This window comes from Ovis aries, chromosome 2 (genome assembly GCF_016772045.2).
Source record: "Ovis aries strain OAR_USU_Benz2616 breed Rambouillet chromosome 2, ARS-UI_Ramb_v3.0, whole genome shotgun sequence".
Classification (NCBI taxonomy): domain Eukaryota; kingdom Metazoa; phylum Chordata; class Mammalia; order Artiodactyla; family Bovidae; genus Ovis; species Ovis aries.
In genome coordinates, this window is record NC_056055.1 from 244,961,067 (window position 1) to 244,988,552 (window position 27,486).

The window sequence follows — 27,486 nt, forward strand, 5'->3', positions numbered from 1 at the left end:
AACTCGTGCTTGTGTAATAATCCTTTGAAAAAGTTTGTCAAGCAAACACGTACTTATGACACGATCCAGCAATTTCACTTCTAAGTATTTACACTCAAAGATTACAAAGTATTCAAAGGAACTTTATTCATGATATCCTGAAACTGGAAATAGTTCAAATATTCAGTAACTGAAGAATGAATGAACAATGGTGGTATGGTATATCAATACAATGGAAAACCACTTGGCAAAAAAAAAAAAAGAGAGCTACTGAGGCAACAAATGCAGATAAATATCAAAAGCATTATGCTAAGTGAAAGAAGCTAGACATAGAAGAGTACCTGCTGTATGATTTCATTTATGTGAAACTATAGAAGAGGCCCAATCTAATCTATGGTAAAAGGACTGGGAACAATGATTGCAATTTGGGAGGAAAAATAGACCAGAAAGGGGCATGAGGAAACTTGATAGAAAATTTTTTAAAATCTTATTTGGGGGTTCTGTTTATAAGGTAATGTGATTGGTCAAAATACTACATTGACTGGGGTGGAGGGTGGGAAAGGTCAGTTTTCATTCCAATCCCAAAGAAGGGCAATGCCAAAGAATGTTCAGACTACCACACACTATTGCACTTATTTCACATGCTAGCAAAGTAATGCTCAAAATCCTTCAAGCTGGGCTTCAACAGTATTTGAACCAAGAACTTCCAGGAGTACAAGCTGGGTTTAGAAAAAGGCAGAGGAACCAGAGATCAAATCGCCAACATCCATTGATCATAGGAAAAGCTAGAGAATTCTGGAAAAACATCTACTTCTGCTTCACTGACTATGCTACAGCCTTTGACTGTGTAGACCACAACAAATTGTGGAAAATTCTTCAAGAGATGGGAATACCAGACCACCTTACCTGTCTTCTGTGAAATCTCCATGCAGGTCAAGAAGCAACAGTTTAGAACCGGACACAGAACAACGGATTGGTTCTAAACTGGGAAAGGAGTTCGTCAAGGCTACATATTGTCACCCTGCTTATTTAACTTATATGCAGAGTACACCATGCAAAATGCCAGGCTGGATAAAGCACAAACTGAAATCAAAATTTCGGGGAGAATTATCAGTAACCTCAGATATGCAGATGACACTACCCTTATGGCAGAAAGCAGAGAGGAACTAAAGAGCCTCTTGATGAAGGTGAAAGAGAGTGAAAAAGCTGGCTTAAAACTCAACATCCTGTCCCATCACTTCATGGCAAATAGATGGGGAAACAATGGAAACAGTAACAGACTTTATTTTCTTGGGCTCCAAAATCACTGCAGATGGTAATTGCAGCCATGAAATTAAAAGATGCTTGCTCCTTGGAAGAAAAGCAATAACAAACATAGACAGTATATTAAAATACAGAGACATTACTTTGCCAACAAAGGTCCATATAGTCAAAGCTATGGTTTTTCCAGTAGTCATGTACGGATGTGAGAGTTGGACCATTAAGAAAGCTGAGTGCCGAAGAGTTGATCTTTCCAACTGTGGTGCTGGAGAAGACTCTCGAGAGTCCCTTGGTTTGCAAGAAGATCCAATCAGTTCATCCTAAAGGAGACCAGTCATTAGAAGGACTGATGCATGTGCTCACTTTGGCAGCACATGTAAATTAGAAGGGCTGATGCTGAAGCTAAAGTTCCAATACTTTGGCCATCAGAGGAGAAGAGCCAACTCATTGGAAAAGACCCTGTTGCTGGGAAAGATTGAAGGCAGGAGGAGAAGGGGACGACAGAGAATGAGATGGTTGAATGGCATCACTGACTCAGTGGACATGAGTTTGAGCAAACTCTGGGAGATGGTGAAGGACAGGAAATGTTGGCATGGTGCTGTCCTTGGGGTTGCAAAGAATTGGACATAACTGAGCAACTTATAACAACGGATACCTGCATACATATGGCTGAGTCTCTTTACTGCTCACCTGAAATGATCACAACATTGTTATTTGGCCATCAGTTCAGTTCAGTCACTTAGTCATGTCTGATTCTGTGAGTTTTATAGTTATTATGCTATGCTATACTGCACTACAAAATACAAAGGTAAAAAACCCCACAACACTGAACGCTTAAGATCTGTACATTTTATTGAATGAAATTATATATCAACAACAAAAAAAGAGAAATGAAATATAATTGCCAACATCTAGATATTAAGCATTCCAGGAGAGGAAAATAAATCAAAGGAGGAGATATTGGAAGAAATAATGAAGATAACTTTGGAACTGGAGAAAGATGATAGATCTCAATTTGAAAGGGCCCCAAATACACCAAACAGGATGAATAATGAAAAAATGCACACTGAGAAATATTAGAGTGACTATCAGAATAAAAAAAACATTCTCAAAATCCAGAGAAAAACAGATCACTTAAAGGAGTAAGTGTCAAATTGAATCGACTAAAGTACCAAAGGAAAAGAATCTGAACGGAGAATTTTATATCCAGCTAAATTGCCATTCAAATGTTAAATGTTTATACAACCCCCCAGATTTTTTGAAGTAATTATTAATAGTTCAATAATAGAAACAAATTCCTCAGATGATATTAAAGATATATGAAAGCTGAGCAAATAACTTAGTAAAGTTTGGTGTTTAAAAAAAAATTCCCAGATCAAAGAAAAGAGTAAGATAAATATACATATATATATAGCTACAGTCCATAGGATCACAGAGTCAGACATGACTGAAGTGACTTAGCGTGTGCACAGACACACACACACGCACACACACACACACCTCAGAACTGAAAAATCTAGACAACTTTAACATGCTGTCATGGGGGCTCAAAGGCCAGTCATTGAAGAGCTTAAGGGCTGAAAGGGAAGAGAGAGACCAAGGGATAGGAGAAAATGCTCATCTTGTCTTTGAAGGCAAAGCTACAGCTGATAATTTTTTAAAGTAATAAACTATTAAAAGAAAAACAAGATAAGTTGTAATGAAAAAGTAGGGTAGGAGAGACAAAGTACCCACACATTCTTTTCAGGAACATGCAAACAAAAAATTCATCACATACCAGGCTACAAAACAAGTCTCACATTTCAAATAGCAGGTCTTCACACATTCTCTGACCATTAACTTAGAAGTCAGTTTTTAAAAGAACAAACAATTCCCTCATATACTTGGAGATTTTTTAAAAAATTCCTAAATAACTCATACATCAGAGAAATGCTGGAGTTTAGAAATTAAACACTACTTAGCACCAACTGATGATAAAACATGATAAATCAAAACTTGTGCAATGCAGCAAAGAAAGGCTAAAAATTAACAAACTAAGTTTCCAATTAAGGAAATTAGAAAGAACAGAAACTCAAACAAAATGAAAAGAGATTATAAACAGCAAAATCAACAAAACAGAAAAAAAAGAGATTAAGTTGAGAAGATCAAAGCGACAAATTGGTCCTTTAAAAAAGATGATAAATGAGGCAAGATTGCTTTTTAAAAATAAAGAGAGGGAGAAAGAGATAATACACAGTTATTACGGAAAAGAGAAATATAATAAGAAAATGCTATAAGCAATCTTTGCCAATAAGTATAAAAATGTAGATTAAATGCATACATTTCTAAAAATATAAATATATGCAACCCCATGGACTGTAGCCTGCCAGGCTCCTCTGTCCATGGGATCCTCCAGGCAAGAATACTGGAGTGGGTTGCCATGCCCTCCTCCAGGGGATCTTCCTAACCCAGGGATTAAACACCGGTCTCCCACATTGTAGGCAGATTCTTTACCGTCTAAGCCACCAAAGAAGTCCATATATTTATAACATACCAAAACTGACTCAAGATGAAATAAGAAGACTACATTTAAAAATAGAAACAGCAGGGTTTCCCTGGTGGTCCAGTGGTTAAGCATATGCCTTGCTGCAGAGTGACACATGTCACCACATAACACAGCAGGAAGATGAAAGCTAAGGCTTCAAAGCAGAGATGTGAGTAACTATAGCAGCTACAAGCTCTTACACGCCCTTTCCTGTTTGCCCAATGACTTCCGACATTTTGTACAAGCACCAGTATGAGAGACACACAGCTCCCAGGAGAACAGAACCCAGCTCAGCAGAGTGAAGGCCCTCAGGGGCCAGGGCTTTCTTTATGGAGTTCTCTAAACTGCTGTGTTTGTTTGAAAATTTATAGCATAAAGTGTTGGAAAAATAAGTAAATATGCATTAGTTTGATTTACAAAATATAAAAAGGGAATCTGCCTTGCAGTGCCCCTGGCCCTGGAAGATCCAACACATCACAGAGCAACTACAGAGCCCCGGCTCTGGAGCCCTCAAGCCGCAAATGCTGAGCCCAAGGGCTGCAGCGACTGAAGCGCCTGCACATAGAGCCCGTGGTCCGCGGTGCGGAGCAATGGAGACCCCGCCTATAATAAACACATAAAAAGAAAGCAGGTATAGGAACACTCATAGGTGCTGCTTCTACACTAGCAAAACCTGAAAACGACCCAAATGTGATCAACAAGAAATTGACTAAAAAAAATTGTGGCAGGAATTCCCAGGCAATCCAGTGGTTAGGACTTGGCACTTTTTCTGCCAAGGCCCTGGGTTCAATCCCTAGTCAAGGAACTAAATCTGCAAGCAGTGAGGTGGAGCCAACAATAAAATAAAAACTTTTTAAAAATTGTGGAATAGTTACCCAGTAGAATGTTACATAATAGTTAAAAAAAAAAGAAATATAGCTATATGCAACACTGGATCAACCTTGGCAATAAGATTGTGTGAGAAAGCAAGTCTCAGGAGATTATGTAAAGCATGCTGCTGCTGCTGCTAAGACGCTGCAGTCGTGTCTGTCTCTGTGCGACCCCATGGACGGCAGCCTACCAGGCTCCCCCGTCCCTGGGATTCTCCAGGCAAAAACACTGGAGTGGGTTGCCATTTCCTTCTCCATACACTTTCATAAAGTAAAATATATATATATTTTTTATATGATATATATAACATACACATATATGATTTTAAATACTACTCAAAAAAGTCAAAGAGAATGAGCAACTTTATATATGATACATGATCTAAATGTGACAATACTAATAAAATTACTAATGAAGTATTAATCAAAATTTTAAAATAATACTTTTAAAAAGCAAAAGAATGAGAAAGCCCAGACTCAGGATAGTGGTTATCCCACTTGAAGAAAGGTGGGTGGGAGAAGGATGGAGGAGCCCAGAGGAAAATGTAAGGTATTGGATGATGGCTGAAAGCCATTTTAAATTTATTTTTAATAATAAAATAGACAAGAGGGGACATACCTGGTGGTTCAGTAGTTGATAATCTGCCTGCCAAGGCAGGGGGCATGGGTTTGATTCCTGGTCTGGGAAGATTCCACATGCCACTAGGCAACGGAGCCCGTGTGTGTGTGTGTGTGTGTGTGTGTGTGTCCCATGCACGCACTTATTCATGTCCGACTCTGTGACCCCATGGACTGTAGCCCTCCAGGCTCCTCTGTCCATGGGATTCTCCAGGCAAGAATACTGGAGTGGGTGGCCATTTCCTTCTCCAAGGGATGTTCCCCACCCAGGGGTCAATCCCCAAGTCTCCTGTGTCTCCTGCACACATTGGCAGGCAGATCTTTACCAGTGAACCACCTCGGGAGCCCAAATGAGCCCCCAAATCACAGCTATTGAGCCCACACACCCTAGAGCCTGCGCTTTGCAACAAGAGAAGCCACCGAAATGAGAAGGCCACGTACTTCAACAAAGAGCAGCCCCTGATCGCTGCAACCAAATAAAGACCATGAGCAGCAACAAAGACCCAGCACAGCCAAAAGTAAATAAATTAATTTTTAAAAACAGACAAGAGAGCCATTATGAACCAGTGACACATGTGCTTGAACAAGGGTCATGAGGACTTCACTGAAAGATCCCAGAGTCCGTAAAATAACTTAAAATAAAAATGCTAGGTAAATATTCACATTTTGACAAGCACTACAGAAAGAACTAAAGAGCCTCTTGATGAAAGCGAAAGAGGAGAGTGAAAACGTTGGCTTACCACTCAACATTCAGAAAACAAAGATCATGACATCCGGTCCCATCACTTCATGGGAAATAGATGGGGAAACAACGGAAACAGTCACTGATTTTATTTTTCTGGGCTCCAAAATCACTGCAGATGGTGATTGCAGCCATGAAATTAAAAGACACTTGCTCCTTGGAAGAAAAGTTATGACCAACCTAGACAGCATATTCAAAAGCAGAGACATTACTTTGCCGACTAAGGTCCGTCTAGTCAAGGCTATGGTTTTTCCAGTGGTCATGTATGGATGTGAGAGTTGGACTGTGAAGAAGGCTGAGCACTGAAGAATTGATGCTTTTGAACTGTGGTGTTGGAGAAGACTCTTGAGAGTCCCTTGGACTGCAAGGAGATCCAACCAGTCCATCCTACAGGAAATCAGTCCTGGGTGTTCATTGGAAGGACTGATGCTGAAGCTGAAACTCCAATACTTTGGCCACCTGATGTGAAGAACTGACTCATTTGAAAAGACCCTGATGCTGGGAAAGAGGCAGGAGGAGAAGGGGACGACAGAGGATGAGATGGTTGGATGGCATCACTGACTCGATGGACATGGGTTTGGGTGGATTCCGGGAGTTGGTGATGGACAGGGAGGCCTGGCGTGCTGCAGTTCATGGGGTCGCAAAGAGTCAGGCACAGACTGAACAGAAAGAGCTGAACGCCTGTCACACCTCACTGACTGCTCAACAGTTTTGTGAGTGGGAGATCATTACTGTTCCCATTTTATGAGTAAACTGAGGTTCAGTCACTTGCCCAGGGTCAATCACATGGAACCCTGGTCACCTCCCTGAGCCTCACCTTCCTCCTGTCAAAGGAGGCAAGATAGACAACTTCCTTGGCAAAGAGGAAGTGTTTAATAAGTGTTTGCCTTAATTTAGAGGGGTTGCATGGGCATGTTGGAGAGGAACCAGTGGGAGGCTAGGGGACCCAGATTAGAGTCCATAATCTCCCTCTGAGATCTGGAAGGGTCCCCTTCCCTCTCCCTCTGGGCCTCAGCTGCCCCCTCTGTGCCTGGAGAGGACCAGTACGGTGAACACCAAAGGTTCCTGCTTTAAAAGTTTTCAAGGGGCCATCCAACAAACAGGTCACCTACCACCTACACACTCTGGCAGGTGCTGCTGGTTCTCCCAGAGAAGAGTCAGAGGTCTGCAAGCTCTGTCTAAGCCCAGCTTCTGAGGTCATCTCCTGGCCCCCTCCCCTGGCCACTCTGACCTTCTGTGCTCTGCTGTCTCCCCCCAGGGATTTTGCACCTCCTGTTCCCCCTGTCTGGATCACTCATCACCCCCAACCCAGGTCTTTGCCTGGCTCATGCCTCCTTCTTCAGGTCAAAGGTCACCACCTCTGAACCCAGTCTCTCACTACACCCCAGTCCCTATTTCACAATACCGTTTCTTCTCTTCACAGTGTTCGTCATTGGCTGAAATTAACCTAATTTTTATTTATTATTTATTTTTGAATTTTCATTTCATTTAAATTTTTATTAGAGTACAGAATCCCAGGTGGCTAAGTGCTAAAGAATCTGCCTGCCAATGCAGGAGAGGTGGGTTTAATCCCTGGCTCAGGAAGATCCCCTGGAGAAGGAAATGGCAATCCATTCCAGTATTCTTACCTAGGAGATCCCCTGGACAGAGGACCCTGGAGGGCTACAGTCCATGGCACAGTCATAGAGTCGGACGTGACTTAGCGATGGAGCGCACACACACATAGCGATTCACAATGCTGTGTTAGTTTCAGGTGTACAGCAACACGACATTGTGAATCACTTATGTCTGTGTGTGTGCTGCTGCTGCTGCTAAGTCGCTTCAGTCGTGTCCGACTCTGTGCGACTCCATAGACGGCAGCCCACCAGCCTCCCCCATCCCTGGGATTCTCCAGGCAAGAACACTGGAGTGGGTTGCCATTTCCTTCTCCAATGCAGGAAAGTGAAAAGTGAAAGTGAAGTCACTTAGTCATGTCCGACTCTTAGCGACTCTATGGACTGCAGCCCACCAGGCTCCTCCATACATGGGATTTTCCAGGCAGGAGTACTGGAGTGGGGTGCCATTACCTTCTCCAATGCATGAAAGTGAAAAGTGAAAGTGAAGTCACGCAGTCGTGTCCGACTCTTAGTGACCCCATGGACTGCAGCCCACCAGGCTCCTCCGTCCATGGGATTTTCCAGGCAAGAGCACTGGAGTGGGCTGCCATTGCCTTCTCCGATGTGTGTGTGTGCTCAATCGCTAAGTCATGTCCGACTCTGATTATACATATACATGTCGGTTATACAGACACATATATCTACTCTTTTTTAGATTCTTTTCTTGCATAGATCTTTTTTAGATTCTTTTCCCACATAGGTCATTACAGAATATTGAATAGTTTCCTGTACTATATAGTAGGTTTTTATTAGTCATCTACTTTATATATAGTAGTGTGTGGGACGGGGGAGCCTGGTGGGCTGCCGTCTATGGGGTCGCACAGAGTTGGACACAACTGAAGCGACTTAGCAGCAGCCGTGTGTGCATGGATGGACCTAGAGATTGTCATACTGAGTGAAGTCAAAGAAAGATAAATATCATATATCATTCATGTATATGTGAAGTCTAAAAAAAGGGCACAGATGAACTTCTTCATGAAACAGAAATGAAGTCACAGAAGTAGAATAAATTTATGATTACCAGAGGGTAAGGGGGGCGAGGGATAAATTGGGAGGCTGGGGTTGACCTATACACACTGCTGTCTATAAAACCTAGCTTCACTTTATGGCCTGGCTTTTGCATTACAAAGGAGCTCCAGGAGGGAGGAGAGTGTGGTCCACTCCTGTATCTCCGCCTAGAACTCTGCATGCCTACAGAAGATGCTAAAAAACAAAAAAGAATGATGCCGTCTCCTGCGGAATTGGTGGTCATCCCGCCCAGGGATTGGTTAGGTGGACTCCCCGGGTCCCACAGCTCTTAAACTTTCCTTCATCCCGTGCCACTGGGACTCTGTTTACATAACCATCTCCTCACACACTGGATGATCTTTGAAGGAAATACTAGACCAGGCTCATCTGTGAATTCCAGCACCCGGTCTTGGGCCGAGCAGGCAGCTGGGCTGAGGAAATGTTCACTGAATGAATGAACGAATGTTCTGCACCCATCTTCCCGCTTCCTGACTCTGCTTCCTCCTTTCTAGACCGACAGGCGCCAAGAGGTCACACCCAGCTGACAAGAAAGGCCACTCCAGTGTGAATTTCCTGAAGGAGGACAGTCCCCCCTTCCTCCAAAAGGAGCCACTCCGGACAGCGAGGTGACAAAGAGCGAGACCAGCCCTGCCTCTGTCACAGGAACCATCTGGGGCCTGCCCAGCAAAGCCAGCGAGACGAGGGTCTCCTGTCCATCTCAGCCGCGCGAAGGAGAGCAAGCCGTGGGACCAGGAGGCTGGCAGGCCTGCTCCGGAGCCCGAACGGGAGGCCTTGCACACTGAGCTCTGTCTGGCCATGGGCCAGTGGGGAAATACTTGATTATTCAAATCATGTAGCCACTCAAGAGGAAACGATCTGCTTCCTCCAAAAGCACAAACTGGGGCAGGCAGACCAGCCCAGGGACTTGGGTGTCGAAGGGGGAAATTGCAAAGTTCTTGCACAAACCAGTGCGCTGAGATTTCCCACCCCAGGCAGACTCTGGAAACCTGAGATGGAAACTCAGGAGGGTCAGGCCTGAGCTCTGGACAGAGGCTCGGGCCAGTCCCCCACTGAGGATTCGCAGTGAGCAGTAGCTTCAGACAGGCCGATTGCCTGCCCTCCTCCTGACCCTGGTTCTGGAGACAGCAGGACCTCCCTGCCGTGTCCCCCTACACCTGTTTGGTCCTGCCTTCACCCAGGAATCACACAGGGGTAGATACACTCCAAATCCTCAGCTCAGGCGGCCGGGGAATATCCCGCAGTCTATTCCTGCTTTTTGCTCATTTCTTGCCTTGCCTCTTCCCTGAGTTGGATTCCAGAAGAACCACCAGATTCAAGAAGAGTTTATGTGTCTGGCCTGCAGAGTTTTACCTAATATTTATGAAGTGATTAGGCGCCCACATTCCAGAACCAAGCTGCCCAGGTTCAAATTCCGGCTTAACCATGTCTGAGTTGCATGACTGTGGGCAAATCCCTTCCCTTCTCCATGCTTTTTTCACCTGTGAAAACTGGAATCGGAGTACCTACTCTGTGGGAAGTTTAAGAGGATCAAGTGAGAGAGTTCTCTGGCAGTCCAGAGGCTAAGACTCCACGCTCCCAATGCAGGGGGTCCATGTTCGATCCCTGGTCAGAGAACTAGATCCCACATGCCACAACTAAGAGTTCACATGTCACATAACAAAGATCCCATGAGCCACAACCAAAGAAATAAATAATTTCTTTTTTTAAATAGGACCAAATGAAAAAGGGTATGTAAAATACTTAGCAGGCTATACGTGGGGGATTCGGCAAATGACAGCTCTTAGTATTACTAAACAAATTAAGATTGTTCGGAGGCTGGCCTGAATCTCTGCAGCAGACATCCTCAAGACAGACCCTTTTGCTCTCACCAGAGCCAAAACCAGTTGGCTCAGAGCAGACTGAGAGGCAGAGGGGAAAAGCCCCAGGCTCTGGCTTGAAACCCCAGCCCCACCACTCATCAGCTCTGCAACCCTGGGCAAGTTACTTAACCACAATGAACCTGGGTTCTGCCTCTATGTACTATAAACCAGAGCAGCACCTCCCTCAGAACTGTCACGAATCTTTCCCATCAGGAAGGATGCTAAGCCCTGCTGCTGTCCACTGTGAGCAGTGCCCAGGGAATTATGGAGCTGACACGTGCTGGGACTGCCCCAGGCAGGGGTGAGGTGATAGCCTGGCTTCCTTTTCTGGAAACTTCTGTCTGGACCCAGGCTTCGGATATGATGTGGGGAAGGCTCCCCAGGAAATAGTCCACTCCAGGGACTGTGTAATACCAGTGCGGACCCTGACACAGGCCCGCCAGCCAGCAGTCAACCCTGAACACAGGCGAAAGCGAACTGACCAGCAGGAAACTTCGATAAGCCTTTCCTTACAAAAGGAGGCGGCCAGACGCCGTAGCTGGAAGGCCAGGCTGCACATGCCAGGCTGCCATCACCCAGACAAATGAGCTCATTTCTCTGCTTCCTCCTCCGTGGGGTGGGGGTCATCACAATTCTCACCCGCTAGGAGGATTAAAGGAGTTCCTACACCTGACGCACTTAGAGCAGAGTCTGCCCTGCAAGAGGCGTGAGCTGACGCTGTTACAGTCATTCATGACCGTTTTCCCTTCTTCCACGAAGGCTTTCTCAGCGTTCCCAGCAGACCCAGCTGCGGGCTTCAGCACAGGGCAGGATCCGCGCCTGTTACACGGATGGTGATCACAAGACCTACCATGTGCTCGGCACCCTGTTAAGCATTTTTTTTTAATGTTTTTATTTCAACTGCCCTGGGTCTTCATTGCTGTGCACGGGCTCTCTAGAGCTGCGGTGAGCGAGGGCCGCTGTTTGTTACAGCACGTGGGTTTCTCCTTGCCGAGGCTTCTCTCGTGGAACACGGGCCTCTAGGAACATGGGCCCCGGCAGTTATGGTGCATGGGCTTCCCTGTTCCTCCACAAGTGGAATCTTCCCAGACCAGGGATCGAACCGGTGTCCCTGCATTGGCAGGTGGGTTCTTTTCCGCTACGCCACCAGGGAAGTCCTGTGTTAAGCATTTTATATTCATGGAGATGTTTCTTAAGCAGGGGGCAGAACGACCCCTGGACTCACCTACTACTTATGACTATAGCTTCAGGGCAGGGCATTCTGTGCTATGGAAAGAGCTTTGGGGAAAGTGGTCACCAGTGTCCATAGATTGGAATACATGTGTCCTGGAAGGTATGAAAATATTTGCACTTGGTACTGACTATGTGACCTAGGAGACATTACTTACATTTTTTGGAGCTCAGCTGTGAGGATAAGTGAATATATATAAGTAGAGCACTTAAAACAGAGCCTGATTCACGACTTATTTAAAGCAAACATCTATTGATATATGCGTCAATCACTCCTCCAAGTACCTCTCATAGACATGTGGGGAAACTGAGGCACAGAGGCATTATAAGGTCTTTGTTCCTAAGGGATGTTATTCTCTGCAAGAATTCACTCATTCATTCACCATATATGTATTAAGTGCATACAGGATGCTTGGTACAGACATTGTAGTACATACGGTACAGATAATAGATTCAGCAAATGGTGGCTATTCCTGGCTTGAGGTTATTTGGCACTGAGGGTACATCTGTGAACAAGTTGGACAAGAGGATTGGTCAGAGGTGTGACGCTGGGGAAACTCACACCTGACTAAGGTCTGAGCCACCAATAGGGAAACTGGCTCGTCCTGCTGCCAATCACTGACCAATCACTGATGATTATGAGCTGATGTCAGTGGTAAAACAAGAAGATGCAGACATGGGAAGGGCAGCCAGGCTCAGCCTGAAGCAGCAGGTGTCAAACCCAGCAGGACAGCGTTTCCAGCTTTCCGCGTGCGAACCAAGCCCGCCTGGGCTGTGGAAGCCCCTGCCAGGTGGGGCAGCCTTTTAATACATGAACGTCACTAGACACTTGCTGGAGGCAGGTACATTGTTAGACACTGGGATTCACGAATGACTCAGATGGGGTTCCTGCCCTCCAGAAACTCATGCAGGGCCAGACACTATGAGGATGATCAGATTACAAAGGGCTAAAGATTTCCAAGCAAGATCTAGAACAGCAGTGACGATGCCAACTGGTGACACAGGCAGGGAAGACACTGCAGAGGCGGGGACAGCGGGTGCGAAGGCAAAGACGTGAGAGGACGGAGACGCACCTGGGGAAAGAGCACAAGGCTGGGATCCCAGCCTGAGGCAGAGGACTGGTTCTGCCGTCCGCTTGACCTGAGCCTGTGTCCCTTCTGCAGGTGAAGATAATACTTTATCAGACTGTTTCCAGGATTCCCTGGGCTCATGAATAAGAAAGAGCTTTAAAAAAGGAAAACGTCTAAGAGCCTGGATACTGAGGGGGGGAGAATCAAAGTGACTCATCCATGGTCCAAAGGCTGATTAAAAGAGGAACTCATTTTGGTTCATCCAGGATACAGAGTGGGTAACTCAGCCCCACCTCAGCTGCAACACGCCCATGTTTCCACCTCCCGACCCAGGGATTACCATCTGCACCATGTGACCCCAGACCAGATTTCCTGACCCCAAACATGGAGATGCCCCTTGTGCTCCTCCCGTGTGTACACGGACGGCTCTGCAGGCAGAAAAGCGCTTTCCACAGGTGAAAGCACGCCACAGTCACGAAGGACAGACGGTGATGGTGAGCAAGGAGGAGTCGGTACGGAGACTGAGCAGGGAGGGGAGGCAGCTAAGGGTTGCCTGGATGGGCAAACCCCAATCTCAGCAACTCCACTGGTTCACCAGCCGAGGAAACGCGGGCATGTTGTTTCACCTTTGAGTCATTTCCCTCCCTTGCAAAGTGGGCTGTTAGAAGGATTAAAAGCACAAACGTATAGAAAGCATTTAGCTGAGTGGCTTGGTGCCTAACAGATATTCAGTAAATGCTAATAACTCCTCATTACTATTCTACTACTACGGATATTATTATGGAGGGTGGGGGAAGGGGTGAGTGAAACTCTTTCCAAGAGGGATCTGAAACCAGCCTCTTTCTTCTCAGTCTTAACAAGCCTGGGCTGTGACCAGCCCCAGAAGCCCACCATCCCCCACCCCCCGCCTTCTCTGAGGAGTGGACAGGGACACAGCTGGGTGCTCCTTGGCAGGTCTCCACCCCATACCCGAGGCGAGTTCTGGGGCAGTCTAGCTCAGGGCTCCTCCAGCTTTCCCAGACCAGGAAAGAAAGATTAAAGAGCATAGCGACCAGGGCACCACCCTGGGCATGTCCCTTCTCGTTGCTGTTCACACAATGCCTAAATCAAATTTGGTTCAGGATGTCTTTCTATTTGGTATGTACCAACTCTACTGAGTGAATAATGGCTGCCTGGAGGACTGCGTTTAGAAGGGACCTGAGGTTTAGAAGGAAAGAGAACAGTGGTTGATTAATAACGTCTGACATGTATAGGCCCAGAGAGGCAAGGGAACAGTGGTTGATTAGTGATGTCTGACATGTATAACACAGGAGAGGGGGTGGTATGCATGCCAACTATTGGCCACACGTGAGCTAGAAAAGTCCTAACACTGACTCCCTGAAACAAGCCACAGTTGTCAGGCAGGGTAACCAAAAGCCAAGGAGGGGAAGAGACTTGCCCAAGGTCACATAGCTTGAAATGGCAGGGCTGGGATTCGAACCCAGGCCCCTCTGGTTTTTTGAGGATGCTGCCTGCTAAGATCATTACGTCCTTCCTCTTGACTACAAGAGGGGATGTCCAGGCCAAAGCCCATTGTTTGGGAGAACAGAAGCCACTGCCCAACCAGGAGTGTGCCTATGCTGGGTCCCCTCCCTCTGACACGGCCCACCCCAAATGACTCTGCAAACCCCAGAGACAGATGGTTCTACTGAAAACGGATATATACAGCAAGGGCTTGTATCCAGACGAAAATCTGAATCCAGACGCTAATCTGATGGAAGGCATGAGACCTAAATTTGAGTCTCATTGCCACTTTCTAGCTGTATGACCTTGAGAAAGTTACTCAGCTTCTCTGAGCTCAAGTTTTCACCTCTATAATACAGAGAGGATAACAAGTTAAATGAGGTCATTAAAAGTGATTTGCTCAGATCCTGACCTGAGCAAAGGTCAGGTTAAGACCTTAAATCGGGGGTCCTCAACCTCCAGGATCTAACGCCTGATGATCTGAGAGGCAGCTGATGTAACAATAACAGAAATGAAGGGCGCGATGCATGTAATGCACATGAATCATCTGGAAACCATCACCACCGCCCCTCCCACCCTGCCATCCACGGAAAAACTGTCTTCCACGAAACCAGTCCCTGGTGCCAAAAATGTTGGGAACCACTGCCTTAAATGTTAGTTGGAAGGATGAGGTCAAGGGGGAAAATTAAAACACACAGCATTTTCACAAAAGTGAACTCAAGTGATGAAGGCGAGAGGTCAGATAAGCTGTTGAGAAGAATCTATTTATCTCTGATTACCTTGATAGGCTAACTGAAGTTGAAATATGAATTACTAGATTTGATGATTTCAAAATAAGGAACCAAACTCTTCTAGGAAAATAGATTGTGTCATTCATACCACAAAGAAGGAAGCAGCCTTGAGTGGGTGGATCGGCAATGGTAGGAAATGAATGTGTGTTTTTCCCACTTCCCAGCAGGGTGATTCTGTGCCTCAGCTTCCTAATCCGTAAAGCGGGAATAATTGCACCTGCCACACAGGGCTGCTGTTTAGATAAATGAGCGGTTCCAGGAGAGGCGTTAAGCGCCACTGGGCACGGCAATGTTAGTGGGTGTGTGTGTGGGTGGCAGAGGGGACCTCGCCGAATTAGGCAGAAAAGACACGGCAGCTATCGAGGTGCAAAGGAGTGAAGGGAGGGGGGTCTCAGAGTCAGCTGACACACTTTCTAGCCAAAACAGTGGCAGGTGAGAAAGTTATTAACTCCTGTATGTTAAGAGGCCGGTGGAGGAAGAAAGATGAACGATGCTCAGAGAGGCCGCGCCTGACGCAGCTGAGTGACAGTCAGCCTAGAGGACCACAGGACAGGGACCTGACCACCTCAACCTGAGAGCTACCGGTGTCCACGCTGTTTTTCTGTGGACAAAGTGAAAGGTCACTCAGAGAAGGCAAGAACTTGACTTAACAGAAAGTCACATGGCAGATCCTTCTAAAGGTGGGACTTACTTTTTTCAGATAAAAGCCACCTAAACACTTTTTTTTAAAGAACATCAAATGTTTCCTGGGCTTTGCCTGGCAGCTTGCAGACCTGGCTAGGTGAAATTCATCCGCTTGAATCACAGACTGGGAGGATGAGAAGGCTTCTCTCGGACGAGCCTGGGGTCAGCACCTCACCAGAGGGTCGCTAAAGAAACAGCCTTCATCGCCCCTCCCCTCTCTCCCTTCCCAGGTCAGGGCAGGGTGACCGAGGCACCAAGGGGAGGGATTTGGACCCATGATATCCTGTTGGAGCCTCAACTGCAAAACAGCAGGGTGTGAGGGACAGGGGAGGTTCAAGGATGATGTGGAAATTGCATGGTACCCAGCGGGTGCTCACAAAAATGCTACTTCCCGCACAAGGTCATCCCTGAACTCCTCTGCGGGTGCAAGGACCAGCGGCCCTGTGGCTACTATCAGGAATCAGGGCTCTCCCCGTTCACCTTGTAACCCCCAGAGCAGTTTGCTTGTGGAGACCTTCTAGAATCTCAGCTGCCTCCAGAGTCGCTAAGTTGTGTCCAACTCTTTGCAACCCCTGGCTCCTCTGTCCATGGGATTTTCCCAGGCAAGAATGCTGGCAAGGATTGCAGTTTCCTTCTCCAGGGGATCTTCCTGACCCAGAGATCGAACCCACCTCTCCTGCATTGGCAGGCGGGTTCTTTATCACTGAGCCACCAGGGAAGCCCTCCAGAGGGTTTACCAGGAGCTTTAACCACGAGGCTTCACGGCTTTCCTCACTGTCGAGCTCAGACGTGGCGATCTAGAGATCTGTGCTGCAGCTGTTATGCTGCCTGTTACCCGTGGGCCTAGGCCCCTGGAGAAGGGAATGGCAACCCACTGCAGTATTCTTGCCTAGAAAATCCCATGGACAGAGGAGCCTGGTAGGCTACAGTCCATGGCATCGCAAGGAGTCAGACACAACTTAGCAACTTCACTTCACTTTAGGCCTCCAGAAAAGTGGAAAAAACAGACCACTGTGGCTTCAGAGTGCAGGATGGTGCTTCCTGTCTGTGAAGTATCACCAGTGCACAGGGCTGTTGGGAGCACTGGATGTCAACGGAGTCCCTTCCCTGAGGGGCTGCGGAATCTCTAGTCTGAAGCACCCAGGGTTGCCTGTCTCTAAGGGGGTGGACCCCAGGTCCGGCTCCCTAAGGACCAACAGGCTGATGCTTGGTCAGCCCCCGAACTCTCGAGCCCTTAGCCCCTTCCCGGGACCAGCAAAGCAGGAAGACAGTGCCCTTGTCCTGGCTGACATGTTCCAGAGATGCTGCCAGGCCTCGGAAGAGGGGCTGGGGTCCGTTATGCCCCACATTCCACCCCCGAGCCTCGTGACGGCCAGCCCGAGCCACATGCACCTAGCTTAGAAACTGCAGACTCAGAAGGCAGGCCGGGAACGGCAAAGCGACGGAGGGGCTGGGTGTGAGAGCAGGGCACAGAGGGGACTGTGGTCAAGAGGACGGACCAGCTGCTGGCCACGGTGGCCAGGCCGGGATGCAGCCCAGCGTGGCCATATCTTTTGATCTTCCCAGAGAAACCAGAACCCTTACTTTTATGTAAAACGAAATCACTTGTTTTCACAACACCAACAACTAAATCCAAGTTTTAAATCACTGCAGGAGTCAACAATTCCCCTACCCCCACCCCCTGCTGTCCCAGGAGGGCAGTTTGCAACTGACCTACCATAACTTCAGCCACAGATGTTTGAGGACCAACTCAAATTGAATCAGACCCATGCCAAGTCTTAAGGATGTCCCGAATCCCCAGCTCATGCCCTTCAGCCATCCTGGGATACAGACACGGACCCTGAGGCTCAGAGAGGGCAAGTGACTTGCCCAAGGTCACACAGGCAGGGTAGCACCAGTTCAATGGCTTAACCTCTGTCCTGAGTTGCAGATTTTTCCCACCAACTCACACCATCTGTATCCTTTCCTCAACAATTCTTTTTTTTTTAATATTTCAATAATTTTATATTCCAAATATCTGTCATTATTTTTTGAAGAGTCTTTATGTTGAAATTCCACATATTTAATCCATTATTAAAATGTAAAACTATATTAACAAAATTCGTTTAAAAATTTTATATGCTTGAAGACTCTAAGATCTCCTTATTTTTTGTCCCTCTGACCAGAGACATTTTTAGTGGTAATATTTTTTAGTATCTTTTCTGTATCACCTACTATCTACCCATCAATCATGTTCGTTGCTTTCCTCCAAACTGTCTCCCTGCCCCTTGTTTTACCAGCAGTTCTTTCTTTTAAAAAATAGATATATATTGAAGATATGCCATGGAAATGACACACACCAAAATCAAGACAGTGGATACTTTTCAGAAAGGTCATGGGAGACCCTGGGCAAGCCCTTATTCTCTCTGGACGTCAGTCTCCCTGGTCTGCAAAGTAGCCAGTTGACAGAAGCAGCCTTTAAATGCCTTCCGACTCTGAAATTCTAGGCATCTATGAGGTCTCCTCTGCAGCCAGTACTTTGTGGCCTCAGATGAACATAAAATAGTAATAATAATAATAATGGGGAGGACAAGTCCACGGTAGCCAGGAAGGAACACTACAATTTTTAGTGAAACTTGACTCTTAGTTACTGGAATTCAGAAAGAACGATGTAAATACCCAGGCAGTTTAACCACCATCCGACAGTTAAACAAAAACACATCTGGTTTAACTTCATTTTCCTCAACTCCTCCCCAGCTCCTGCATCCCCTACCCTCATCTCGAATTTTACCCCTTAATTTGAGAAGTCAAATTAAATGCAAACAATTGATTTCATGCCACAGTGAGGCTGAGAATTCCAGCATGGAAAACTTTAAGCATGATGTTTTTCTGGGAGCAACTAGGAAATGTTGGGGGATGGCATGAGGGGGTGGAAAAATAGGAAGACTGTTCTTGAATGTTCTTTGGACACTGAGCATCAGAGAAGAGTTGCCGGATGCCTACTAGGAACCCAGCACTTGGAGAGGTCAAGCGAGTTGCCTCAGGTCACACAGCTAGGATTGGAACCCAAGGTGCCAGTCCTAAAGCCATTCTTTGCCTCCTGCTGAGGCCTTTGTAAGCTATATAGGGCCTTCCCTCTGGCCCTCATGGATCACCTGGCAGCAGCCGAAAAATGTCTCAGAGAATATTAACTTCTCAACAACAACCTCCAACAGTGGTCATTTCCAACTGAGCCATTCAATGGTGAAAAACCATTGTAATCTTGCCAACCCTTCACAACTCTGCAAACTGTGTATTATTAACCCATATGACGGATGATTTCCTCACCTGAGGCTCAAAGAGGTAAAGAAGCTTGTCTAGGGTCATACGGCAGTGCTGGGAATGAACCTCCAAGCTACTTACTGCCCACAGCTGCCCTCTAAAAGCAGTCCTGTGGACTGTAGCCTGCCAGGCTCCTCTGTCCATGGGATTCTCCAGAATACTGGAGTGGGTCGCCGTGCCCTCCTCCAGGGGATCTTCCTGGCCCAGGGATGGAGCCCACGTCTCTGATGTCTCCTGCATTGGCAGGCAGATTCTTTACCACTAGCGCCACCTGGGAAGCCCTCAAAAAAGTAAGGACATCTCTTAAAAAAACCCCAAAATACACACTGCACAGCCTAGCTCCAGCCTGCAGAGGACGAGGACCACGACGTAGCACTGGAAAGCTGAGTTTGCATTCCTGTGGCCACGCGGAGATTTTGAGTGCTGGTTCTCAGCCCAGCTTGCTCATTCTCCCCGTACTGTCCTCTTCGAGCTCTGAGTTTTGTGTTAATAACTCCAGCTGGACCTATTCAAAGTGAGCACTCTGAGCTGTGCCGCTGGATCCCACCCTGGATTAGGAGGCCTCATCCCCAAAGACATATACAATACCAAGATCACTGGAGCTGGTCTCCAGAGCTCCAGCCCCAGCTCCCCAGGTAGCATCTCTTGTTCTTGAACAAGTCACCTCCCTTCTCCAGGCCAGGTTTCTTCATCTGCAGGACTGCGTCCAGTTTGCAGAGTTGGTCAGCTATGTAAGGACAGGTAGGGCCTGAGTATGGTTTCACCTCATTTCAAAGCTGGGACACATCCAGGCAGAAGGGACCGTGGCGGTTAAGTCCCATGCCTGTTCCCAGCACCGAGCTTCAGGCTCCTGGCCAAGGCTGAGTCTAGGATAATAGGAGGTGGCATTTGACTGTGAGCAAGGCAGACACCGTGCCACTCGACAACACAGCCCATCGGGGAATGGGCAGGGCCTAGGCAGTGGGTGACAGGTTTCCAGGGTTCAGAGCCGAGACAAAACCCTACACTCCATCTCAAGTTTGCCACTGAGATTAGAGCTGATAAGAGCCAAAATTTTCTTAAGCACAGGCACCAGCTCAACACTCTGCATACGTTAATCATACTATTTCCTAAATCTCAGCTAAAAGGAGGAGACTGGGGCATGACAGGCAACAGAATTTGTCCCAGGTCATACAGCTAGGTTGCCTTTTTCTATTAGTGAAAACCAAATGTTGGCTGATCCGTTTTACCCATGTTACTGCCTGTTAATCTCCTTCCTTGTGAATTGCTTGATTCCTTTTCTAAAGTGTCAGTTTCAGAGCCTAAAAAAGTTTCGTTATACAAGTGTGCAGATGTCTGTGTAATTTATTGCTGCATTCCCAGCACCTAGAACAGGGTTTGGGGCGTTAATAAATGTTTGTTGAATGGAGACGGCGTTTTGTTTCTGCCCTCAGTTCAGTTTTATTGCTCACAACAGTTTTATGAGAGAGGTACACTCTCTTATCTTACAGGTGGGGTCACGGATACAGACAGGGGTCATCACTAAAGCCTACATCTCACTCCAGGGCCTGGGAAGTTGGGAAGCCTGGTCCAAGCCTTGTCCAACCTTTTCTGCTTATGGAGTTCAGATGTATGAAGTTCAGGAAGAGAAGAGGAGACGGAGAGACAAGAGTGGAGGGGAGTGGACAGACAAGAGTGGGTGACGAAGGGAGACAAGAGTGGGCAGGGAGTGGAGGCTAGGGTGGGGAAGACACCCTGGGGAGGTCTAAAGATTGGAAGAGGACAGGTCTAGGGCATGGGGGGAGGCAAGACTGAGCACCAGAAGAGCCAGAAGGAGGAACCAAGATCTTTGCGTAGAAGTAGCAGGGGGATAAGGCTGTAGGTTTAGAGTTTGGCTTCATATCCTGGCCTCAGACTTGCTTAACTTCTTCAGGCCTCAGTTTCCCTGTTTGTAAAGGAGATGATGCATGTCAAGTGTTGGAGCCTGGCACGCAGTAGATGTTCAACAAATGGTTGCTGTCAACTTTGCTCACCCCCTGCCTACCAGGGAAGCCGGGCCCACCTGGAAGTCTTCCCCCCCCCCCCCCCCCCGCACCCCCCCCCCCCCCCCCCCGCAGCCCAGAGGCCCTTTCTGGCCAGAGAACTGCCCCCTCTTGAGATCTCCTCCTCCACCCACAGGCCGCTGTAAAGACCCCTCCCCCAGCCCCATTTTGCATTGAAAAAGGGTCTGAAGAGACAATGCGGGGGAAGGCTGGAGCTCAGCTCAGCTACCCGCCCCACTATTGTGACCAGGCTTTTAACCCTTTCTTATCCAGACGAGTTGCAGGAACCCACCCCGGGCCAGCCGCTCACCTGCCTACGTCCATAGATGGATCACAGCAAACTCCCCCAGCTTTGGGGGGCTCCAGAGCTCGGCCCCAAGGCCGCTGCGCACCCCCTACAACTTCCAAACAGACTTCAACACGCCGGATGTCCGTCCCCCCCGCCCCCCTCCCAGCCCCGCTGCGTATCCCAGACCCAAGTGCCTCCCTCTCTGTACTGTTCCCAGCTCCGGCCCAAACTACTTTTGGAGCCCACCCAGGAAGACCAGCCCCCTCCGCTGGCGGCTGTGCCAAGATCTCGAGACGGCTAGATGGCTGGCAGTTCTGGGGTGGGCAACCCGAGTCTCTTGATCGCGGACCAAGGGGGCGCCGTAGAAGCCGCTCAGCCACAGGGCAACGGGAGGCGGTGCCGAGACCGAAGATGGGGGTCTCAGGCAGCGGCGGGGAGACCCCAGAGCTGCAGCGGCCGACTCGAGCGCAGTCAGCCCGCCTCGCCGGCTCCGCTGGGGCCACGTCCACTTTCTGGGCCCGCCCAGTGCGCCCGCCGGGAGCCGCGGATGCGCGCGAGCGCGGGAGCGGGACAGGTGGCTGGAGGTTCCGAATGGGCTGCCTTGGGCGGTGTGGGGGGGAGCGGAGGTCCCGGCCTGGCCCCTGATGTCCAGCCTCGCCGCCCTCTCCCGGCGAGGGGAGGATGAGGAAAGGGGGCCTGGGACCCTCCACATCCCGGGGGTCCTGGAGAGCCAGGAACCAGCTTCGAGTCTTTACCTGCTCAGAGTTCGTAGGCGAAGGTCTGTCCCGGCGCAAGGGACGCGGGGTCGGTGCTCTGGGAGCGCGGACGCGGAGGGGCGGGAGCGCAACGCTGCCCCGGCCAAGTCCCCCGCGGGCTTATAAAGGCGATCGCGGGGCTCGCGCGCGGCCGGGGCAGCCCTCCCCGGCCCCCGCCCCCGCCTCCACCCCCGGCCCGGGCCCCGGCCCTCCCCGCCCCCGGCCCGCCCCCGGCCCGGGCCCAGGCGGCCGGTCCCGCCGCGCGGCCAGCGCGCCGCCTGCCGGGCAGCGGGGCGCCCTCCGGCTTCCTGAGCCCCGGCTCGGCTCCCGCCCTTGCGCGGGGTTGGGGCGGGCGCTTCCCAGCGAGACCACGCTCTGTCCTTTCTCTCCGCGAGCTCCAGCTCTGATTCCGTCTGTTTGGGGTTGTCTTTATCCTTGGCTCCAACTTCCTGCTGTGTCTCTTTGTGGCTGTGTCTCTTGCGCCCTCTGACTGGTCTGCCTCTCTGACAACCCACCTGGCTCTGTTTGGGACCTCTGTCTCTCCCCATCTCTGTGCACGTGTCTCTCGGCCTCTGTCCACCCGTGTGTGTGACTCTCCTCCCTGTCCCCTCTCGCCTTCCCACTCCAACCAGACTACTGGCCTGGCCCTTTCTCCGCTGGCCTTGGGCTCTTTCCTCTCCTCGGCCAAGGAGGCTGAGGGATACCTCGGCGGGGGTGGCTTGGGGAGGGGAGCCCCCTCTCCTGGAAGGGGACTGTTCCCTCTTTGTCCTTAGAGCCAGCCAGGGTTCCTGCTGACCGCATCCCATCCAGAGGTGAGGACCTGCCTCCCCAGTGAGCAGAGGAGGAAGCCCACACTTTGCACCAGGTGGAATCAGACAGCCCAGGTTCAAGACTGCACCCTGGTGACCTTGGGCAAATCACTTGAGCCCTGTGGCCTGGCCGGCCCCTTGACCCGCAGAGGTCAGCTCCCCTAGCTGCCCTGATCACATGCTGTTGTTGTTGCTGTTCAGGTGCTAAGCTGTGTCCGACTCTTTGGGATTCCGTGGACTGCAGGACACCAGGCTCCTCTGTCCTCCACTATCTCCACTGTCATATGCTGAGAGGCAGACTAATAGGAGACAGTGGTTGAAAAGTGCACAGGAAACTCTAAAAGCGCTGACAGATGAAGGGAGGCGGGGCAGGACTGGAGGAGACTGAGGCCTGAGCAGAGAAGCTGTCAGTACCAGCAGAACCAGTTGTTCAGTCACTAAGTCGTCAGAGTCACTGAGACCCCATGGTCTGCAGCACACCAGGCTCCTCTGTCCATGGGATTTTCCAGGCAGGAATACTGGAGTCAATTGCCATTTCTTCTCCAGGAGATCTTCTTGACCCAGGGATCGAACCCATGTCTCCTGCATTGGCAGGCAGATTCTTTACCATCTGAGGCACCAGGAAAGTCCCGGCCCAGAATTCTCTGTCTTACCTAGGACATGCCGACCTTGGGCCAGTCATCTTGCATACATTTTCTCCCAACGACCCCATTTTAGAGAGGAGAAAACAGAGGCCAAGATAGAGCATGAGGACAGCTTGTCAGTATGACTGGAACCGGAACTGGGGACTAGCACCAAACACCAAGAGTGTCTTTGTATTTTTCTTCTTCTTTTTTTTTTTTTTTTGTATTTTTAGCAACTGATATTGCTTCTTTATTTATAGGAGTGATATGAAGCGTCCTTCCTGACATAAGTTTGTTTTTAGAAAGTGAATCAAAACATTGATTAAATACTATTTACATATTCAATGAGTTAGATTATTATGGCAAAAATCATTGAGGTGGTCAATGAATCAAGTTTGGGAAACAACACTTTTGCATGAGAAATGGAGAATGAAGGCATCCAGAATGGAGTCTCAAACCTTGGAGGGGTTCTGTAATTGCTCACAAACTCCAAGGAAGGGGTTAGGGATACAAAGAGGCTTGAGATGATGTCATTGTCAGTGAGCAAGGGGCATATTCCCGCCCGTCCCAGCCTGAACAGAGGCTGGGGGGCTGAGGCAACAGCGACTTGGATGCACCCCGTTTCACCAATTATGGGCCCCCACGCCTGCCCTTGACTTCTGATCTCCCCAAAACTGTTGGGGGATGGACACTTCTAGTTGCACCACATGGCCAGCATTGGGCTCCCTGTGTCTGAGTGATTTTTCCCCAGGTACCACTGGCTGAATGGCTGAAAATTGGTGCTTTTGAATTGTGGTGCTGGAGAAGACTCTGGAGAGTCCCTTGGACAGTGAGGAGATCAAAGCAGTCCGTCCTAAAGGAAATCAACCCTGAATATTCATTGGAAGGACTAACACTGAAACTGAAGCTCCAATACTTTGGCCACCTGATGGAAATAGCTGACTCATTGGGAAAGACCCCAATGCTGGAAAGATTGAAGGCCAAAGGAGAAGGGGATGGCAGAGAATGAGATGCTTAGATAGCATCACCGACTCAATGGACATGAATTTGAGCAAACTCTGGGAGATAGGAGAGGACAGAGGAGCCTGATGCGCTGAGAGGGAAGAAATTAAGAAAACTGAAACAGGAGCTTGCCTGGTGGTTCAGTGGTTAAGAGTCTACCTGCCAGTGCAGGGGACACAGGTTCAGTCCCTGAGCCAGGAAGATCCCACGTGCCTCAGAGCAGCTAAGCCTGTGCAGCGCAACTCCTGAGCCTGTGGTCGAGAGCCCGCGGGCTGCCACCACCAAAGCCTGCACACCCTGGAGCCTGTGCCCCACAAGAGGCGTCACTGAAATGAGAAGCCCTTGCACCTCAGCTAGAGAAAGCCCACTCACAGCAACGAAGACCCAGCACAGGCAAAAACAAATAGAAAGGAAACTGAGGCAATATCATTAAACCAAGGGTGGTACCGCCCAGCATTACCGAGTGCTGACTTCGTATGAGGCTCTGGTCCGATATGAGTCTTTGTACGTATTAACCCAGCTAATGCTCACGACAGCCCTGCCGAGTAGGGACTTTTATTCCCACTTTACAGATGAGAAAACAGGCATATATGAGCTGTCATTTGCAGAAGAGCCCAGCAGCCTGGTGTAAAGCTCTTTGCAGGCGAAATTTCGTTGGCTTCTCTCTGTAAGACCGAGGCAGGGTCGTTAATGTCATGCTCGCTTTTCAAATGAGGAAGCTCTTGGCTCAGAGAGGCTTAACAACTTATTCTTTCAAGAATATTCATTGGGTGCCTGCTCAGGGCAGGCACTGTGCTAGGATCTGGAGACACAAGTGAACAAGACAGATTTCTGGCCTCATGGAGCTGACATTCCAGTTAAGGAAGACAGATAATAAACAGGCAACACTATAATAAGCAAGTTATATGTAAATTAGAAGATGATAAGCGAGGGAATAAATAACTAGAGCAGATATTAGGGAGAGGAGGCGTGCTGGGAAGGGGGCAGATTGTGGCATAAGAGTATTCAGGGGAGAGAAGACGAGGGAATTCCCAAGCATTCTTTAACAAGGAGACCCGACTCCTCTCTGGGATGTGTCTGCTGGGAAGCGGACTGTGGACAAGAGGCCAACTAGCAATATCTCTCTGTGTCTGCTGGGCTTCCCAGGTGGTGCTAGTGGTAAAAAAAAAAAAACCAAAAACAAAAAAAACCCGCCTGCTGGTGCAGGTTACATAAGAGACGAAGGTTCCATTCCTGGGTTGGGAAGATCCCCGGAGGAAGAGCATGGCGACCCACTCCACTATTCTTGCCCAGAGAATCCCCATGGGCAGAGGAACCTGGCAGGCTATAAGTCCATGCAGTCGCAAAGAGTCAGAGACAACTGAAGCGACTTAGCACGCACACACGTTCTGTCCCTGCTGTGACAAGTCAAGGAAGAAGCCAACCCTTAAACCAGGGCATGGGTGTGCTCTGAGCCCAAGGCCACTTGATAGAGAAGATGGAAGCCAAGAGAAAGCCTTCCTGAGGCCACCCAGCCCATCAGGGAGAAGTCAGGCTGCCTGCGGGGAGTAGCAGTGTTAGTCGCTCAGTCATGCCTGACTCTGCGACCCCGTGGACGGCAGCCTGCCAGGCTCCTCTGTCCATGGAATTCTCCAGGCAAGAACACTGGAGTGGATTGCCATGCCCTCCAGAGGACCTTCCCTACCCAGGGATCGAACCCGGGTCTCCTGTGTTGTAGGCAGATTCTTTACTGTTTCAGCTATAGGAAAGACCTGAGCTTTTTTGTTTTGTTTTGTTTAATCATTTGCCGCTGCAGTTGCTGATTTTTTTAAAAAATAATTTTATGTAAGTATTTATTCTTGGCTTGCTGGGTCTCTTGTTGCTGAGCAAACTTTTCTCTAGCTGCGACAAGTGGGGCCTTCTCTTAGTTGCCGTGTGTGGTCTTCGCTCTGCGCTGGCTTCTCCCGTTGCGGTTCCCGAGTTCCAGAGCCCTGGCTCGATAGCTGTGGCTCATGGGCTCAGTTGCTTCGCAGCGTGTGGGATCCTGCCCGTTCAGGATCGACCCCGAATCTCCAGTGTCGGCAGGCAGGCAAATTCTTTACCACTGAGCCGCCAAGGAAGCCCCTCTCCTGAGCTTTTGAGCAGTGCTGACAGCCCTTCCCAGGACCAGCTCCAGCTTCAGCCCTAGTCCCAGACTCCCCCCTGCCCAGTTCCGCCTGCGCCATGCCACCTTGAGCCTCATCCTGGCTCAGCCCTCCTCCGTCTCAGCCCGGGTCTCCCAGGCAGTGCTAACCCAAGCTTCCAACTCATCTGCAGTCCCAGCCCCCTCGCGCACCCCCCGGCAGTCAGCCCTGTGCCCAGTACCCTAAGAAATGACCAGAGAGTGTCCCCCAGCCCCCGCTGTACTTAAAGGAAGCCTTCCTCACAAAGGCCCGGGGCGCCTGCCCTGTGAGAAAAACCCATTGTCTGAGGAACAATGTCTCTATTTTGTCCTTTATTTCTAAAGGGACTTGTGAGCAGGCTCCAAGCTCCAAGACAGAGAGTGTTGCTTCCTATTCTCAGCCCTGGAGAAGGCTGTAGGCCAAAAGGAAGGGTCAAGGCTGTCTGCTGGGGGCTGCATTCCGGAGATCAGAGCGGACTCAGGCAGGCCCAGGCATAGCAGTCCGGTGGCATTTCCAGAATGGAGACAGGAAGGAAGGCATCTCAAACAAGTAGGAAGAGAGTTTGTACCCAGGGTGGCGGAGAGATCTCCTTCCCCACCCCCGCCACACACTTATAGGACTTGGATCCCTTCTGATAAAGTCTTCCTGAAGATTCATCCATGCTCCTGGCTGTCCATCTCTCTCCCTGTCTTCAGTGGACACGTCTGAGGTGGGCCTTGGAGATGCTCCCCCG

At 49.1% G+C, this 27,486-nt stretch overlaps 1 protein-coding gene across 2 annotated transcripts in view; it reads right to left on the reverse strand.

Annotated features, from left to right (window-relative positions):
* Window positions 1-22,302, reverse strand: part of ALPL (alkaline phosphatase, biomineralization associated) — a 64,774-nt gene extending 42,472 nt beyond the window's left edge. Inside the window, exon 1 of one of the 2 annotated variants that reach the window (XM_012152824.5) lies at window positions 22,179-22,302. The gene's annotated coding sequence lies outside the window, so the exon portion shown is untranslated. Of the gene's footprint in view, window positions 1-21,444; window positions 21,564-22,178 lie in introns of those variants that run through there. The other variant, XM_060411482.1, reaches the window with a different exon arrangement.
* Between the last annotated feature and the right edge of the window lie 5,184 nt (window positions 22,303-27,486).